Below are 21,522 nucleotides of genomic sequence, written 5' to 3' on the forward strand. Positions count from 1 at the left end.
AGTCGAATTTTCATCCGGGTTATGTGAAAGCCAAGATATAAACGTTAAAACAGAAAAAAGTCTCAATATTGGCGTTCATACACGAACAAAATAAAACGTTCGGACTCGGGAAATATTAATTGCGTTGACGCCTTTTTTAAGAATGAATCATCAAAAACCGTTGAAACCCAGCAGGATTCGGAGGTACATATAATCAACATCGATTAATACTGTCGGATTATTGTGAAAGTGAAAGTAGACAATCGGCAGCTGCCGCACCTTTCCCTTCCAATACTGTAGCAGATCTTGATCGTCAACCCATTCATCATGAAATTGAAATCACAATATTGACATCGTTCCCCGGCCCCAGTTGAAAACATTTCCCATTATTAGATCTACGCCTGCAACTTTATTTCGGACTTTGACTTTAATATCATACTTGTTCATGTGTTTAAGAACAAAAAAAATCAGAGACATGCCTCTTTTTCTAAAAAATAACCCTGAAGTCTGTGGGCGAGTTATAGACATTGAAATGAACAGTTTTTATTTTTTCCCCAAATATGTCTCTTTCGCGCTCGATTTTCCCCTTTAACCCAGCGTCCAGCGTCTTCCCCTTTTTCTAAAAAAAAAACCCTGGTAACATACATGTGTATTTCGAATCGATTAACACCGAAAAACTGTCACAATTGCCATAAAATATAATGGCAAACTGCAGTCAAAAACACAGCATCCTGTAAAAAAATGAAAATCTGTTCTCTGTACAAAATAAACACATATTTTCAGAATAAAAAAAATTGATAAAGGCTCCCCTTCTGTTATGTTAATGTCATATACCGGTACTTATCATGAAACATCATGTCAAGTTGCATTTGTCTTACCACCTTTTTAAAATCTAAATACGGATCAACACGCCATTATCATACTTAAAACATTCCGGAAAGCCAGGAACCTGTAGAACCAGTTTTTTTTTCAACTTTTTGAGAAGATAGCCCATGGCTTTGGAATTGGGAATTTTATCGGCATTTTCATGAAATTGGGAAAATAAATTCATTAGCCTTTTTTTCCACATGAAAAGTCCACTGATTAGGGAAATACTAATTTTGATATAAGTCTTTATAATCATTCAAATTAAAAGAAAAAAAATCGTATAATACTTTGTTAGATGTAATTGAATTGAAATTGAGATAAAATACGCATTTTACTTCCTTCAAAAAAAAAAAAAAGAAAAAAAATTATTTTTTTTGGAAAATGGAAAGTTTTTGCCACATTTTGGGAAAAATATACTTTTGAGGATTGGGAACATTATTTATCGGCTATAAAATCGGGCCAAAAAAACCCTGAGAACAGAGGAAAAACACATTGTATTTAAAACACATTAATAGAAAACATGTATCCATATGCGTGCATGCCATGTGCTCATAGGTTTAGTAATTGTTATTTTATTACATGAACTTTATTTATTATGAACAAACGTGTGCTGTAATGTTATATTTAATGTTATCCATGTTGCACCAGTAAGTTGACAGTCCAAATAAAGTCATATTTAAAGCACAGACAAATGTTGTTTTGTTTATAAAAATACCTGTGATATTACAGTTCCATTGTATCATCTGTACTCTGGCTTAGAGGTTTTGAGTTAATGTTTGCATCTGATTTAATCTGATTTTCAGGAAATGTATATTTTTTTCCATGAATATATTCAAATTTTCTTTTCCTTTAACTTGCGCTTTATTTTATCTTATTATATGTTCTTTCTGATGATTTCAACAATGTGGATTTGCCTATATCGACTTGTTCTTCCCTTGACAAAACTGTGCATGTTTTACCGATGCTTTGTCTTTTGATTATTGTGATAACCTTTTCATTAGTGACTGCGGGAATTTTTGTCTGAAATTGCATTTAAAAAATAAAAAATACTTACATTCGCAATAATAATAATTCGCAACTAAAATTTTCCCAATTTCAAGAAGTTTGCAACTCAAATTTTCACAATTAAAGAAAGTTTGCGACTAACTTTTTCACAATTTTGAACAGTTTGCTACTCATTTTTACACAAAATGGGGGGGGGGAGGCGGCAAGGGCTCAAGGCGCTTCACAAAAACAGGTAAAAACGCCCTGTTGATGGTATCTTTGAATTTAAATATACACTTTTGTGTTCACATTTCTTTTTTTATTGTATAAATTAAACATTTATTAATTTGCAGCAGTACAACAATTACTTTAGATAAATCACAAAATGGTTTACTTCAAATTCACAAAATAAATATTGATGCATAACAATTACAAGCACAATTTCAATGTGTCTCATTTAAAACATAGAATAATTATTATTATGTACATGCATCATGCAAACAGTTCTGTCAAATAATTTCAACTTCTTAAATAAACAGTACTGTCCATTTAAAACTGATTTCATGTAATCAAGCTTTCAACATTTACAAATTTAAAAAATGCACATCACCAGCAGAGCTGCCTTTACAATGTAAATGTAGTTTAATGTACAAATAAAATCATGTTAGTATTTTAAATGTAGAATAAGTTTTTGATGCAAGAAACAGAACATGAAAATCGCCATCATTAATTATTTCCCAAAATGATAACGTTTCTTTTGACGTCATTTCAAAGTTGTCAAATATCAAATAACAAAATAATGGTTAAATTTGTAAATAAATAAAAATAAACTTATTGCTACCTAATCAAACTATGTTTGTCTTTTAGGTGAAATTAATTTACAAAACTAAAATCATTCACAACACAAATCATTAAGTAAATTATTTTATCTCGGTCTTATTTTGGGCACCTGTTTTGGTTACTTTCGTTTTCAATTTTACAACTTCCAGTTTATAAATAGATCGACCTTGACTTTGTAAAGGCTCCAAAAATAAAATGCGCAGACGACAACTAGGTCAATGTGTCTTGTTTCGTAATCAAAACAGCTTAGTCTTCAATAAAATAACATAAAATCGATGCCAACGAAAATACGAAAAGGTAAAATATGCATTTTTATTTCACCTCAACCCTTTTCATGTAATTTTTCAAAACAAAATATTGTTTTATCTTAGATTGTGATTATTGTTTACCAGAGCTCCAGATAACTTTTCTGAGTAATTGGGTAAATACCCACTACTTTTGAGTTCAATTGGGTATCTTCATTTTCAATTGGGTACAAAAAAGTCGGTACCTACTTCTTTAATTGACAATTGGGTATTTTTGTATTAAAATTGCTATTATCGTTGTCTTAAATTCTCAAATGCTTACCTGAATGAGCTGGTTGAAATTCCACTCTTAATTTATTAGTTTCAGAGATCTTGTGTAATTATGTAGATATATCCATAATATACAGTCTTGATTAAAAAAAGCACAATCCTTTTTTCTAGCGAAAGTTCGACGATTCGTTTTCTTACAATGTAAGCACAGTCAGCGCTTGCCTCCTACACAACATCATCAACAATTAGTTTCACTATATTTTCCGCTTCTCACTTTGTTTTGCTCGCAGTTAAATATGTTAAAAATGAGTTTTTTTGTGCCTGGGATACGATATTTCCCTTTTTACGGCTTCGCGGTTTTGACATTTTCACAACAATAACACGTAGTTACATGGACGCATTCTTCTGTACATATTATCGTGCTGAAGGTTACACTAAAAGCGCTTGGACAAAGCGTAAAGAATCCGAATATTTCAGACCCGGGTATTTCCGAGACATAATTATTTACTCGTTACGCAGAGGACAAATACGATATGCGAAATCGGCAATTTCAATTGGGTTTTGGTTAGTCCAAATAATTAGACGTAAGCTACCCCGCTAACGTCTAAACGGCTACCGTCGTTTTCCTATAGCAAATTGAGTTCAACTTAAACTTCAGTTTTTCTCGTTAAATCTTTGCTAATGCATAAAATTATCATTAAAGGGATCTTTTCACGCTTTGGTAAATTGACAAAATTGAAAAAAGTTGTTTCAGATTCGCAAATTTTCGTTTTAGTTATGATATTTGTGAGGAAACAGTAATACTGAACATTTACCATGCTTTAATATAGCCATTATATGCATCTTTTGACGATTATAAACCCTAAAAATTATAAAGCGTTGCAACGCGAAACGATTGAATAATTTGGAGAGTTCTGTTTTTACCGTTAAATTTTGTATAACTACGAAGATTGCTTATATAAGGTATAAAATACTTAAAGAATGTGTACTCGGCGGAATAGCTCAGTAGGCTAATGCGTTTTTACTTCAGGACTCTGGCAGGACTCCAGGGGTTACTGGTTCGAAACCTGCTGCGGGCAATGTTCTTTTCCTTTTTTTAATTTTATTCTTGATTTTTTACTGGAGCTTTTACGATCCAATGTTTACATTTATCAATATAAAGCATTTAATGAATAAGTTAAAAAATGCCAAAATCTGTGAAAAGGCCCCTTTAATAAGACATAAATGTGAGCGATTACCTCTTAAATGTGTAAAAATTGTGCTTTTAAACCACTTATGTACATTTTTAAAAATAAACATACACAACACACGAAGTGTGTTTGTCGTTTATAGAATTACATTGAATTATCTTGAACGAAATTATTTTTTGAATAGGTTACACATAACCAATTGTTGTTGTACAACAAACCACATCACTTTTTAGCTTTCTGTACTTTATAATTAAATGAAACCTACATGTGTGTGTTTAAACTACCAGTTGTATCACGGAGTGTATATTGATAGGAGATGAATCGAGTATTTGACCCTTACTGAAGTAAATTCAATCTTATGCAAAAACTATTCACCCGATTTTATTGGTTTATACGTTATCTTGTTGCTTATTAATTTCTCTTTTAAAAAATATACGTTTTAGTATACTCCCGTTGTTATTAATGGACTTATAGCGAGATAAACACAAGAAATACACATTTTATGTTTTACCACCGCACGTTTTACCGTGTTGTGGCTATCGATCTTGTACAATTAGCGTACAGCCAAGCGCCGAGGTTATACATTTTGATGTACCCACTCACGTCTTTTGTTGAATTATAGTTTCATTTCTCGGCCGATTTTGACAAATTATATATCATTAGAAAGTTTACGTTACGTAGTAAACAGCTATATAAACATATATTAAGTTTTTCTTCTGATTTCAACAGCCCGGCGAGTTATAACTTTAACTTTTGCAAATATTATACCGTTTTGGAGTTTTGGAATCTAGATTTACGGTTGACATGTTCGTACTTAATACCAATTTGTAGCATTTATATTTGGAGTTCAGTTTTAAAAATTACATCTTGCTTAGGAGAATAGAATTCTGTATACGATAGAAAAAAATTGTTTAAAAACGAAAGTAATTAAGACATGAAGGCGGAAGAAAGTAGCGCGCGTTTCTAACGCACTGAACTGATGCTACGGTCTTGGCGATTATGCTTTTGTTTAGAAACCGGCCATTGAATTTCCTTTGCCATGATTATTATATTTTTTATGGAATATATTGTGATATTTTGTTCACGAAATATATCAATAAAGCTTATTATAAATAAATCTTAATAAATTAACGATTTCAGCTCTTGTTTATAACACAGAAAGTGTGATAAATGTATGATGAAACAGCGTATATAGGGGACCCTCTCGATTTTATTCGGCTTTGCATGCATACTTGAAATAAAATGGGTGTCAAAAACATTCATCGTTTGCTGTTAATTATCAACGAGGGAATTATGTATAATTATATGAAATGTTATTTACCTTAAATTATCAATTTATTTAAGATTCTTGAAAATCACGGTCGGTGTTACGCGGGTCATTTCGTATTTTGACATCAGGGCATCATGTCCAACTATTCAAAATCAGATTTTTTTTTCACTGGGACGATGGCGGCTTAGATTTAGACAGGCAGACAGATAGTTTATTCAGACTTATACAACAGTACATCGTCTTCAACTCAAATATATAAATTATTTTTAGACGAATTGTTAGGTGATTACACATATAGCAGTGATGATTCTGAGAATGTTGCCATGTTTCTAATCCTTGTAATCTAGAGTCCGTGGTTTGAGCATTTTTATCGCGGTGTTCAATAAAAGATATCTCAATAATCTTGTTTATTGATAGATCTGTGGTTTTATTGCCCCTGTGTTTAGCACCAACCAATTGTGTCTTTATGATCAGATACTGTGCCGACCAATACTAAAAAACACTATGGTGTCATACGCCACAGCAGGGACCTATTCTTGTGATCATGGAATCTTAGTGCAAGACTTTAAAAAGTATGTTGTTTCGCTTGCGGTTGTTAAAGCCAAAACGGGGTTTCCCAACTGGCACAGCTGCTGATATTCGGATCTGAATACCTAAACTTATTCAGACCTTATTCTTAACCGTTGCGCGTTTTACGATATCGGATTTTAGGCGGGAATACAACTCAGTGAAACTATTCAATTTCTTATACAACATTAAGCATATTAACAGTTATTGAAATTACCAATATCAGCGACATCTTTTTAAAGACTAAACACCTTTTCAAGTATTGAATTTCACATGTCAATAAAATATATTAATACCAAAAAGGTTTCATTTAATATTGTTCACATTAAACCTTTAAATGAAAGTATTGCTTTAACTATTTTCCGTGTCTTATTAAGCCGCGAATCGTTTGCTAAAAAAGTTAACAAAAAGGGCTACACGTTCTAATTCTTAATGAAATACAAAAATAAGTATAACATAAATAATAACGTCCATAAACACACACGGCAAGATCAAAGTTTAATGGAAAACTAATATGACATTCCACGTAAATTATTATTTTCGTCTAAATCGAATACTATATATAGAGAAACAATGTATTTATAACCGACCAATAAGGTAACATTATGCAACTTTCAATTTACACAGTGATATATGGCAACAATATGGAATTTGAACAGTGGGAGTGTTTTAAGGTCTGGACTAACATTACTTGTAAGTTTGTATAAACATTTTTCTAATGCAAATAGTAAAATAATGTTTATACAGTACACTCCACGCGTTTTCCCCCAAAAACGCGCTCCCTCCATGGGTTTTTTTCTGCTAGCGAGTGTTCACGCGGCGTTGGAAAAGCGAGGTGAACTCGATAAAACGCTCGGCGTTACGCCGCGTTTGCTAATTCCCGCGGCGTGTATTACTTTAGGCTAGTTGGTAAATGCAGACACTTTCCGTTCTTATCAGTGACCGCCGCGCAACGCCGCGTTAGCAGTGTGCTACTGGACATGCCAAAAAATAAAATCATTGTAATAATAAATTGTTTAAATACTGTGGTACATGTATAAAAAAGATAATTGTATAGAAAATCAATACGTATAAAAATAATGTTTTTTAATTCACAGGTACGTCTACAATATGAATTAGTCTAATATAATACATTTGACAAATTAATATTTAAAGGGGCCTTTTCACAGATTTTGGCTTTTTTTAACTTATTCATTAAATGCTATATATTGATAAATGTAAACATTAGATCGTAAAAGATCCAGTAAAAAATCAAGAATAAAATTAAAAAAAGGAAAAGAACATTGCCCGGAGCAGGGTTCGAACCAGTAACCCCTGGAGTTCTGCCAGAGTCCTGAAGTAAAAACGCTTTAGCCTACTGAGCTATTCCGCCGAGTACACATACTAGACGTATTTTATACCTTATATAAGCAATCTTCGTAGTAATACACAATTTAACGACAAAAATAGAACTCTCCAAATTATTCAATCGTTTCGCGTTGCAACGCTTTTTAATTTTTAGGTTTTATAATCGTCAAAAGATGCATATAATGGCTATATTAGAGCATGGTAAATGTTAAGTATTACTGTTTCCTCACAAATATCATAACTAAAACGAAAATTTGCGAATCTGAAACAACTTTTTTCAATTTTGTCAATTTACCAAAGCGTGAAAAGATCCCTTTAAATCATAACACATATGACCCAAGAATAATGTTCCGTAAAATTCCCAAATGAGAATAATAATTAGTAATCCGAAACACACTACGATTTTTAATTGTTAACACGACGTTTACAAATGCTTCCAATATACAGTCATCGTGCATATATTTCCCGACAAAAGCGCGCGAAAATTATGCTGCAATGTACAAGGTCAAGGTACAATGTAAACTCCTGCAAACCGTGCGTGTATTGATTTTTTTATACAAACTTTGTAGCGCAGAGAACATTGAATTTTGTTGATTTCGGTTAAAAGTTTCTTTGGTATTTATTAACGAAATTATATCGCGAATAAGTTGATATTTCCTCTAAAATAATTTCAAATCGAACACGCCGAATCTTTATCGTTACGGTATTTAAGTAGAGTAATTATTTTAACACTAATTGTACTGTAAACTGAATAAAGAAGACGTCTGGGCGGAACTGGATTTTAAGTGTTTGACGTTATGAAAACATGCAAAGCTTGTCTACTGACCTATTGTGTAGACTGCTGTCTGCGGTGTTTTGACAAAAGGGATTAACATGTGTGAATGTCACTCTGCCGATTTGGTCCATAATTACTGGTAAACATTGTATAGAATGTCGACGCAACAAGAATACAACTGTGAATATTAAATGCAATTATCAAGTCAATAGTTACCACCTTTTAGCAATCAATAGAATAACCTACAAACAAAGAGAAAATCAATGCATTAGCGAGCAGAGAATTGACTTTGTTCCGACAATTAAAACCATTCCTTATGCATTCGTTGAACGTGTTCACTTGAGTTAAGTTATGCCTTTAGACAGGAAGCGGCTTTTCTTTGATTACGTCAAACTGTCAATTCACACAGATTTGCGAGATTTTTAGGGTCCTTGGTCATCTGTATACATGTTCAGTATAGAAAATCACCTGCTAACATGAAAACTTTGGATTAAATTATCAAAATAAAAACAATGTTGCAAACTGTGTTTATATTAATTGGTAAGTATTAGTTAAAAGACGACGTTTTGTGTGTTGTAAATCAACGAGTTTTCTATACAACAACAACTACTTCTACAACCACGTCGGGATCGATCTATCGTGGTTGTTTTTTTTAATTGTAAATATTATACTACATGTACATGTATGTACTTGTAATAAATGTAATTTTATTTGAAAATCAGGAAGTCAAACAAAATTAAATTGATCGTTATCTCGTAAAACGCGGAGTTTCCCCCGCGTTGCCAACGCCGAGGGCCGCCGCGTCGGCTTATCAGTTTTGCCGATCGTTAACCGCCGCGTCCAAAATCATGCAAACGCCGCGTATAGCGGGATTTTCTTAATCTCCCTCCAGGTTGAAACCCGCAGAGTATGGAGGGAAATAGGGGAAAACGCGTGGAGTGTACTGTATTTTATGTTTAATAATTTATTGCATGATTATTCTGTGCTGTTATATGAATTTGATGCCGTTAAAGCTTCCGACATGAATTCATGTCGGAACGATGCCATTGCAAAATAACGTTAAATGATATGAGGTCGATGTAAATCGACCTCATATTTATAGGAGTAGGTTTTGGTACGCAGAATATATTTTTCTATGTGTAATCGGCAATTTAACATTGGGTACGTCTGTTTACAATAGAACTCATGTAAGTTCTAGCCACATTTCCGGAAATCAAATCATTCCAGAAGCGGAATTTACGACACCTATGAAAATAAAAATGGCAGATTTCGAACGTTTAATTTCCTAACTTTGATTGAAACTTTCGTAATAATCGTCATTAATTTAATATTAAAACAAGTTTTAAATATTAGAAATCCAAGAAAAATACCTAACCTTGCTTAATATGTAATTTCCCGCTGAAAATCTAATAATTTGTACACATGTTATGACAATTTACAAACATGCTAAACACAACACTGCCAGAAGGGGAGCTATTTTTAGACGAATACGCTGAAGTCGCTACAGTAATTATGCTGTAAACTTAAAATGACAACACTTTTGAAAATGGTAAACATTTGAAAATCATCAAAGAACTTACACTGTATCATCATAATCTTTATATTATCTCGTTATTTTAATTTAATTTGATTTTTATCACATGATAAGAGAGCGTTCCTGTCACTCTAATCAAAGAGCGTCTGCAAGAGTCGGATGATATTCATTCATTATTTGCGAGATTTGTGCGACAAAATCAATATATTTTTCAACAATACACGTTTAGATGAAGATGAAACAGAATAAAGATTTAAAATGTTCATCTCCTTATGTACTACTTTATCTTGAAAAAATAATCTGATGTGATTAATGTCTGGCGCTAAATTGACTTGCAAGCGTTTTGTAAGACGATAAGTGCATTTATATCTCACCTTGTAAGAAACCCATTTCGTGGGGCAATTGTCGTGTTATGGCGTCTATCTAACTTTCTTCGGATACTGTTGAACTTCCCTTTCGGGTAATATAAAAAGATCGCGCTGTCAGCGAAAGAAAAAGATTTATACAATATTGTACAATAAAAGTATTGACAGTGAGACGTCAAAGAAAGAAAGTAAGACTGAAACAGAATTTGAAAGTGTTAGTATATGTATAGACAAGAGTTAAAATCAGGTTAAAAAAACCCTCTGCCGCAACTAATTGTATGAAATTTGGCTTACTGCCAGCTTGAAGGATTCAAACGTTGGCAGGAGGACAATATTTGGTGGGAGGTTGTTCAATAGTATGACTGTGCTGGGAAAATAAGAAAATGTATAATAGTTAGCTACTGTGTAAATCTGCCTATAAGCTAAAGGATGTGAAATGCGCCCGGTGTATGGCGAGTCAATCTCCTGGGTTTTTCAAAATATGTGGGGTTGGGGACAGCTACTAATGAGTGGACAATTTTGTAAAATAATACTATTTTAGTATCAGTCCGTCTGTTCTCTAGAGATCTCATACCGAGTGACTGTTGCATGTCTGAGACACTATCATAAGTGGAAAAGCTGTAATGTATCCATCTGATTGCTCTTCTCTGAACCATTTCGATTTTATTGATGTTTTGTTTAGTGAATGGCGACCAGACTGGAGACGAGTATTCTACTTGAGGCATGAAAAGAGTTTTATAGGCAGTTTCTTTTACTTTTTTGTTTATAGTTTGGATGTTACGTTTAAGGAAACCAAGTGTTTTATTTGCTGTTGTACATATTCTATTAATGTGAGCGCTGAAAGAAAGGTCTTCGGACAAGTCTACTCCTAAGTATTTTGCACTTGGTACGGTTTCAAGGATATGGCCATGTAATATATAATTATGTTTGAGTTTATGTTTGTTTCGAGTTATGTTAAGGACTTGACATTTACTGGGGTTAAAATGCATTTCCTATTTGGTTTCCAATCGCTCCAAGGTATTAAGATCTTTCTGTAATTGGTTGCCATCATTTAGATTGATGATCGTGAGGTAGACAGCAGTGTCATCAGCGAAGAGACGGACATTGGATCTTACATGATCTGGTACGTTGTTTATGTTAATAATAGATAGATAATCATTTTGTAAACGTTTCACAAAAATCACAAGCGTAATGTAGAAGGTTTGCGCACAGAATTATAAGACATGCTAAGACGCTTAGCTTTTACTAGAGATAACCATAACCTATTTTTTTATTTAAATATCATGTTTTGGTATCAAAACTTAGAGATATAAAATCACTGCACCTTTTGTCAATTTATGTATTGCCTGACACCAAGAAACCATTATATTGTATGAGTGTTCATTATTGGTTCCCAATTCAAACTAGTTTAAATTATTATTTTAACGGGTATAAAACAATGAACAATGCGATTATTTTCACTGTTTTCAATTCGATATCAGTTTGAACTGCCACGTGACCATGGTAAAACATTTAATCTTCTTATCTTTAAAAAAACATTCAGTCAGTCAGTGCAAATGTAATTGCATCTGGTGCGATCTTTAGGTCTCCAATGTCAAGGTCACGACCCGTGTATAACTGGGACCTATTTGGACACTCACAACCCCGTCCCACGTCCAGCCCTTGGGAATCCAGATGCTGGAGAGTCCCTCGCTCAACACGCCACACTGACCCTGGAGGGAAATAATCTAAAAAAAGAATATTTTTTGGGTCTATTGCATGTGCGTAAAGTGTAACACCAGATTATCCTGAGACGATACTTTCTGCTTTACGCAATTCTTTAAGCCCAGTTTTCCCAGAACGCGGGTCAAATAGTCCAATATAACAACTAAAACTCGCATTGTTAAACACATGCACATTTCATATCTACAGGTAATCTCATGAGGCGAAACACACTCTACAATAAAGCAAAATTATAAAAGTGAAAGAAGCAGTGACCTTAAACATAACATGACGTACTGAGCACCAAGTTGTAGACACACACAATGAATAGATATCAGCAGACACACTACAGAAATATGCTGAACGAAGAACATAAAGTTGTATGAAAGATGAACTGTGTTTGTGAAAGACAATCTACCATACATTGAAGTGTTTAGGAAAAAGTCGGGAAACTGTTAATTAACAGACAATTCCGAGGCTCGTTACTTTGCAAAATATCAATGGACCAGAACAACCAGCCTTGCTCTGAAAGCCATTTCAGGTAGACTCACATATCAATATGCAAATAAGTATCTGAAATCGTTTCGGAAACAATCCGGAAGTGCTATTTTAGAGAAATTATTAATTTAAAGGCCCGTAACTTAGTTACAAAAATGAATCGGGCCGAAACTATAACCTGATCTGTAAGTCATGTGTGTAGAATCGCACACCACAAATAAGGTTAGTATCTAAAAGCACTTAGGACAAAAAGTCCGGAAAAGGTTAATTTAAAAAACAAGCTTAGTCCAAGACACGCAACTTCATTAAAAATCAATTGATTAACTTAAACTATTAGTTATGAAGGAAGACTCACATATCTAAAACAAGGCAAATACCTGAAAATCATGTAAATTTCTGTAAGCGTTTAGTCAAGAAACTCCGGAAACGGAATGCCGGACGTACAGACAGACGGACGTACGAAAAGTGAGACTGCTATATATTATCCTACCGGGGGCATAAACAACAGCTAATAAGAGGAGAGAACAAAATAACGTCAAGCAAAATATAACAGCGGACAAGTGGAACCCTATCACATTTATACGGTACACACTAACTTATACTTTAGGCTATTTTAAACAACACATGAAAGACATGGCACTATTGCCTAAAAATCATCAATAAATGATCACAATGACCGTCTTCAGGCCGATTGCAAATTCCTTGAATGTGTATTGTTTATTTTGATTTTTTTTAACTCTTTCAGTGCTGGAACCGAATTTTGAAGGCCTTTGCAAACAGTTTGGATCCAGATGAGACGCCACAGAACGTGGCGTCTCATCAGGATCCAAACTGTTTGCTATTTTGAGAGTATTCTTTGAAAAAAATGGAAAAAAATGATAATTTTAGAAATTCAGCAGACGACATTTTAGCAGACGACAAATTTCCCAGCATGCAATGGGTTTAAAGGCAGACTATGATTAACTAAATATCGTTTATCTGCGCATACATCCAGCATGAAGCAAGAAATTACAGCTTCATGAAAGCATCAGTTCTCTCAGAATGGTCGTCAAGGTAAACATATTTCTTCTTGAAAAAATAGAATTAAGCAGGAAATATACTACGATTGCTGCTATGTTTGACTAATGGAGAAACAACAATGTGCACTGAGTATAAAGTGTGATTTCGTAAACGTGAATACGTCTCAATCCTGATCATGAAAATTGCACTTCGGTAAGCTAAATTTACATTTATATAAACATATGCTATTCAAAATTGGCTAAGGATCACTTTTTATAGTATGTGTAATTTGAAGTTCAACCCTAGCTAGATTCAGCCAGCGTCACGCATCAATGATAAATTTATACATACAAATCAAACCAAAAACACACAATCTAATATCAAAACCTGCAAAATAACAATTTAAAATGAACGTAATCCAAAAGTGAAGATAATGTGAAAATAAAAAGTGATTCTTAGCAAATTGTGAGTAATTTTGTAGTGTTTTGACAAATAAAAGGAAGATGATGATCATTACAGGCCTCGCACGCTATCCAAAATTATGTTATTCCGTTGCTTCAAAGTGTCGCATTATTTGCGATATCTTTGACAGCTTCGTGATTTGAAATGCATATTAACTTATTTAAACATTAAATCAAAAGACTTTTCTTCTACCACCTGTCTTTGTTGTGTATGTGTTATTTGTGTAACAGTCTATACGACTATTATTTGTTTCGTATAAATCAAGTAACATGTATTTATACATAAATGTACGAGGTCCCATAATAATGTTGAGATTTATACTGACGGGTTCGAAAAACTTATATGAAGATGAATATAAAACTCATATGTAGATGCACAGCGCTAAATTTGATAAATGCTTACGTGCAACTGACAAAGTAAGACGGCACGTGATTATATCAAGTGACTTTATCGCGCTGATAAAGTCACTTGATATAATCACGTGCTTATATACTCTAATCAGCCGGGTTAGTCCATTGAACGGAAACAATCTCTTGTTTGGGACTTTGAAGCACTGAACTGGGAAGTCGACATTCAATGTTTATTAAAACGCCCAACATAACTACAATCACTTAATCGCATACATGTCGACGCGCTTGTGCTGCCTTTAAACAGCACTTAACAATTCTAATTTCATATGCTGACATTATCCTGATCAAATAATTGTATTCAACGAACTGTGCAATTAATTGTGTGTGTGTCCCAGTTGTAGTTTTAGTACTAATAAAGCAAAAATGATTAATATCAACAGTCGAGTTTAAACGAGGATGATTAATATGATATGGTTTGAAAGATATTATGATACTAGGAGTTGAGTTTGGGGTTGATGATAAACCAAATATATATGTTGACAATGTATATTCCCTACATATAATGTTAACAGTGTTACTCTCATTGAACAAATCAATACCGAACAAACTGCATACTATTATTTCAAGCAAAATACCACTCTTAGCTCTACATATAATACACAGTTGTGTTATGTAAAGGAAACAAGTGTATTGTTTAGTTGCCAAACGATTAACGCGTTGCATCAAGTCATTTACGATGTCAATCGATAACTATACCGAGAGTGTTTCTTGAAATAAACGCAAGCAGCCGAGTTGATGGGTTTGGTATGCAACACTTTCACAACAAACACGATACTTGATGCCTCATCCTACGGTCGTTTTAACTGTTTCACGTTTCAAGATGATTGATAAGGACTTCCTGTATGATTACTCTATTATGGCTGCATAGTTCACTTTGGTAGGGAGGCAGGCGAACGTACGCATGCGCCGAGAGAGTCATTTTAAGTCAATGGGTTTGCAAATGTTATGACCCCTTACTGCAAAAACAAGAGTTACTCATCAGTAGCAAACTGGTGCATGCAAACCTCCCGTCGGCTTCCGATCGCACTGAACTAGTGTCGGACCGGGGTTTAAATTAATGTTGGCCTCGTAGGACATAACACGTGTGATGTTTGCGCTATCCTTTGTAAATGGGTGTGTACCTGTATTACCCCCTTTTGAACATCTAGGAGCTATCCTTCAGTAGCAAGCAAGTGCGCATTCAACTCCCCCCCGGCAACATGTCTGGTTTACCTATTTCCAGGCCGGGTTGAACTTAGGTTTGACATTAGAGGGGCATGCATACATGTTCAGTTTTGTCAGTGAATGAGATTGACCTATTAATGGCCCGTGTCAAAAAACATCTTTTTCCCGTTCGCGACTTAGTAAACGCAGACCTCCCGTCGGCTGATTTTCGGACAAACTTTGTTTCGGACAGAGGTTTGAATAAGGGATATTTCCAATGTTTAATAGGTTTGAAATTGTATTGGTTGGTTTGTGACAACCGAAAGTTATCCCCACGGTGTCGACCTCCCGCTGGCTGTTTTTCGGGCTTACTTAGTTTGGGGCTAGGGTTTTCTTTAGGCTTAGCGTCGTGGGAACGTACACATATGTCATGTGCGTTTTTCGAGAGAATGGATAGGTACCTGTAATGACCACTTTCTAAATACTGGAGTTTACCTCATGAAGCGACATAGTGCACGGGGACCTCACGTTGGCCATCAATCGAGCTGACGAGCATGCTTATCTTGGTTTGAATAAGGGTGGGCATCAGAGACACTTACATTATGCCGTGTGCTATTTCCATTTAATGGGTATGCAATTGGCTTTGCTCCTTCCTGAAAAAACAAAATATAACCCGGTAGCGACGTGGTACATACATACCTCCCATTCTTCGCCTGTAAGGCTGAAATACATACAGGCCCGTAATAATGACCCCTTTCTTACAAACAAGAGGTATCTTCCGGTACCGACCTAGTGCACGCATATTATCTTTTGGCTGTGTGTAGCGCTGACCTTATGTCGGGCGGGGTTGTAATTGAATTGGTTAAGAAGGATGTCTATAGATTCCATGTATGCTATTTTCCAATTACTTTGTAAACGGATGACCCCCTATCTGACAAAAAAAGAGTCAGGTTGCGATGTACTTAGACTTGATATCGTCCACATGTCAAGTTGTTTCAACTGTTAAGAACAACTCGTTGATTTCACGAAACTGATCAGAAAGTTTCTTATCAGTAAAGAATTAAAGTGTTAACATGCTTGCCTTTCATGATAATTCATAGATGCATTTTTCAAAACATTACTTTACATTTCAGTAACATAAATACGGCAGTAATATTGACCAAATTCATCTAAGATATGTACTAGGCAAACATGACATGATCGTTAAAGCCACACACCTTGAAATGAAGTACATGTTAATAAATACATATAGATGTTATTTGAAAGTGTGCAAAATTGTCATTAAATCTATCGCCTAGTTAGAAAGTTAGTTTTCTTTTTTTCTAATTTTAAAACCGAAAGTAGGATTGCTATACTTATACGTCCATTTCGACAAACGCGAGCATTTTTAAGTTTTAAAGCGCAAAAAAGACGGATTTCTACCTTGTAACCACCAGATATATTCTAATTGAGATAGATAATATTAAATGTATAGCCTAGTTAGCAAGTAATTTATTATTTTTCATACGATCCCGATTTTAAAACCGAAAGTATAATTTTTAGACGTATACGCCCATTTGGACAAACGCGATTTTTTTTTAATTTTAAAAGCGCAAAAGAGACGGATTTCTACCTTGTAACCACCTAATAAATTCTAAGTGGCTTAAATAAAATATGTTTGTTATTTATACTCAAATTTACTATGCCATTCATTTCATTTCAAGGTGTGTGGCTTTTACAAACAGGCATATAGCATGGACATATATCGATATCAATTATTTAAAACATATATGTGATTTAAAAACACCTTGCCTTTTATGTAAAGGAACCGAAACAAGCACGTGATAAAATGCTAGTACTTAAATGTTTAACTTTGTGAGCAAACCGTGTAAAAAGTATTATTGCAAAACGACTAAATTGCGCTGTAAAAACGGATATACACCCTTGTAACGCGCTCAATGCATTATAATACAATCGCTCCTTTAATATGGTTGCTGTATATGCACCACGAGGGCTGTCCCAAATTCGTCAATAAAGTGCACAGCTCTGTTAATTTGCGCAATATTGGTTCTAAGGTTTTTACAATGTGGAACATAAGTAAAAACTAAGATATACTGTTACATTAAGAATTACTTTGCGATATGTAAACGACGCTGTGTTGGGCCATGACTTGTACAAGAAGCACATGCAATCTAGTATGGTTTATATTATAAGTTGTTAATATCGCCTATAATTAAAACAGTATAATATACAACTAAAATGCACGAAACATAGAATATAGCTATTTTGCAGTGTTTTGACATTTAACGCGGAATTAAAACGAATTCAATTTTTTTGTATAGGGAAGCACTGTTATTTCTATACTTAAAATGTGATCTCAGCAGAACGGTTCGGCAGAGACAAAGTTATTTTTGTTGAAAGTGACTATTATGTAACAATTGATACAGGAAACATTAACGCATTTCACAGCAGCAAAGAAAATTCAACACATTAACGTTTCAATGACAATTAACATATGTCCGGGATGAAAAACCGACTCACATCTAAAATAACATAAACTATTAATGGCATTAGTGTGAGCTTCGATGGATATTAGCGAGCGGTCACTCGATCAATACTTCTTCGTATCTTGGCAAATGGACGATGTAGTTTAACTAAATTTACTTCATAATAAGTACTGTTGAAATTAAAGGTGTGACACCACCAGTTTAATTTTAGTAATAGCTACATGTCTGACTCTGTAGTAAGCATATACGATTTTGATTGACAGCCCTTCTTACACCACAGGCGGAAATTTAAGTTACTACAGTTTTTAGTGTGCTATATACAGTTCATCAGTATTTCATTCTGTTCACATTAAACCAGTTTGAAGTTATTACACAGAGGAGAGTGCGTAGTATTGCCGTCAAGAAATCGTCGGCGGTGCGGGAGTTCGAAAATATATGTGAGTTTGTTTTATTCTTTTAATAATATTTATCAAAACAGTAAACAGTTCTTGTGAATGAATTCAGTCGATGAGCCTGAATGAACACTTTGAATGTGCTATATATCGGTGTGTAACTACATGGCTAAAAGGCTCGCATTCTTTTAATTAGTGTCTAGTTAACATTTATAGAGTGTCGTTTGCAGTTGGGATATACCAAGTATGAAACACTATGCGATACTTCGGGTATTGTTTTGTTCTTTGCAGAAATGAATGCATTGTTTTTGCTACATGTCAGTGTAGTTTAAAGGTATATTGGTTGTTAAATGTCTGCACCTTATAAGTCGAATTTCAAATCATAGTTCAAGTTTCGTGTTTGCTAGTGTTAGATTACTTTATTAATAATGTATAGTTATACTTGTATACACTTTAAAATAGAATCTATTAATCAAGTAATTACTTAATGCACGCTTCAGTATGAAGGATCTTGTGGTTAGTAGTATTAGCTATCTCGGATAAGCTAAAAGTATCTTTATTTGAATCAAAGCATAATTTAAGAAATGCATATGAATACCAAGTGTGACACAATCGCATATTGTTAACACGTGTTTGCATGAAAAGCGAATGTTATAAGAGTTTTCTTCCTGAAAATGCATCCGTTTTTTCAATATTCGCATCAATTTAAACACGGTCTACAATAAAGCAAATTGTTAACAACCCTCTCAAATGATGAATAGTGTAGATAATATTTATTTGCGAGTGGATTTGTCAGTGTTTAAACAGATTGGCTTAATGTTTAATTTATTGATCTAAGTGCTGTCACTGTTGGCGCCGAATGACCCCGACGTGTTGTTGTTAGAAAAAAAGGTGACACTTGACCTTTAAAGTTTGTGAAAACAGTCCTGATGTTTTTATTTAATGAAACTCAGAAATGTTATGAATGACAAAATGTATTTCCGAACACTACATTCATAGTTATGTTCTAGCAAAGCCTTGTGGTGTTTTTGATCATATTGTGAACAATTGGCAGATTTCCTTCAATTAAAATCGGGGAATACTCCAAAATATGCAAATATAAAAGTTTATAATATTTTCGTCAATTCGATGAATATGCACATATGCACAAAAGGTAATTAATATATTAACACTCGGCACGGGAGTTGTCTTGTACTAGACATTCCTTTTAAACATGTCATTGCCGAGTTATGTTGCACATGAGAAACAGACTATACAAACAATAAACACATTCAATACTCTTATAATACATATTAAAGAGTTCATGTTCTTGTACTCTACACTGGCTTTTAATATACTGCACACCTTCCATTGTGTGTCTCAAACGTGTATTTGAATATTTTAACACTATTAAGGGATGAATGATTCGCGCACGAAATTTAAACTCAGGGCAATAGTTCAGTAAATCCTGTAAGGTCACCGTCTGTGTTCCGCCAAAACGGTCGTTATTGCTCAAACGGTTTTCAGCAATAGTAGCGCTTTTCATTAATTTTGAACCTATAATTAAAGTGTTTTATTTCTTATACGTAATAAATCGCTATTGCTTCTTGATCGTTCAACCTTAAACAATATGCAAAGACTGTTCATATACATTAATATATTAGTCATTTAATTGTTAACACGTGCTTTGTGAGTTGGTTGTAATGGCGTTTTTGTTTAACACATATTACTTTTAACGCGCTTACGTACACAAGTTTGCGATGTGCCAAACTTCCTTCTAGAACAATATCATGTACGCCTATACACGGCTTTCCATTACCGTTTTAAATTCTTTGGTAATTGTCATATTTTGTTTCCGTATTTACTCATTATCTTCTGCTACTTCTCTACTACAAACTACACTATTACTTTACATAACGGCGACTACTACACGACTACAACTACGACACGACTACACGACGACACGACTACGAACTACAACTACTACACTACGACGACGACGACTCTACTACTACTAACTACTACTACGACTACGACTACTACTTCTACTACTACTACTACTACTACTACTATACTACTACTATTACTACTGCTGCTGCTGCTGCTGCTGCTACTAGGACTACTACGACGAGACCTACGACGACAGACTACTACGACTACTACTTCTACTACTTCACTACGACGACGACTACTACGACTACGACGACGACGACACTACGACTACTGACTACTACGACACTACACTACTACTACTACTACTACACTACACTACTACTACTTATACTACAACTACTCTACTACTACTACTACTACTACTACTACTACTACTACTACTACTACTACTACTACTACTACTACTACTACTACTACTACTACTACTACTACTACTACTACTACTACTACTACGACTACGACTACTACTTTTACTACTACTACTACTACTACTAATACAACTACTACTACTACTACTACTTCTTATTATGCTTAGATCCAGATTTTTGCATGCACTTAAATAATTAAAGGAAAGTGAAAGTTAAATTGAGGCTTACAGAAAAATTATGTCCGGTTTGGAAAACAAGTATGCTACAATTCGTTAACTGTTCGTGAATCAGATACCATGTTTTATTTCAGAGAAACTTTTCCACATTCGGTTTTCTAATAATAATGTCGTTTTGACGTTGACAAAACTCGACTTTATTAATAATATTATACTTTCTCGTCGTGAGAAATTATTTCGAGATTGTTTACTTATCAATAAAAAGATTTAAAATGAATAAATAACATTTTATTGATTTCGTTAAATTGATACATCTCATCAATAGTGTGATGTAAACTATCACACGATATTCATAATAATGGCTATGATAATGGAAATAATTATGCATACATAACCTACGCATAGTATAATGTTCATAATAACTATAGGCAATCATCCATGACAAATGAGCAACGTGAGAATATCATTTTATAATTTTTATATACTATTCTTACATGGATTTTGAAAATATTTATAAGAAGTCTAATAATTCAGAATATTCTTATTAATAAAACCACTCAATGATTTACATAAACTTTGACAATATTTTGAATTACGGTTGTATTAAATTCATGTAAGCGATGACAACTCCGCTGGGAGATTGAGACGTTTCCAAGACATCATAAATGAAAGCATGAATTGTAGTTATATTGTGAACGTGTTCAGTAGAGTTTGTACTCAAT

General features: G+C 34.0%; 2 protein-coding genes across 7 annotated transcripts in view; one reads left to right on the forward strand and one right to left on the reverse strand.

Moving 5' to 3' along the window:
• Positions 1-21,522, forward strand: part of LOC127843883 (streptococcal hemagglutinin-like) — a 449,139-nt gene that overhangs the window by 251,682 nt on the left and 175,935 nt on the right. For 2 of the 6 annotated variants that reach the window (XM_052373774.1, XM_052373775.1), the window contains exon 1: positions 18,103-18,369. The exons of the other annotated variants lie outside the window; for them this stretch is intronic. The gene's annotated coding sequence lies outside the window, so the exon portion shown is untranslated. Of the gene's footprint in view, positions 1-18,102; positions 18,370-21,522 lie in introns of those variants that run through there. 6 annotated transcript variants of the gene reach the window in all.
• Positions 1-21,522, reverse strand: part of LOC127843886 (ankyrin repeat domain-containing protein 27-like) — a 300,768-nt gene that overhangs the window by 26,332 nt on the left and 252,914 nt on the right. The gene's annotated exons all lie outside the window — the stretch shown is intronic.

The sequence above is a fragment of the Dreissena polymorpha genome, chromosome 9, assembly GCF_020536995.1.
Source record: "Dreissena polymorpha isolate Duluth1 chromosome 9, UMN_Dpol_1.0, whole genome shotgun sequence".
NCBI classification, from domain to species: Eukaryota; Metazoa; Mollusca; class Bivalvia; order Myida; family Dreissenidae; genus Dreissena; species Dreissena polymorpha.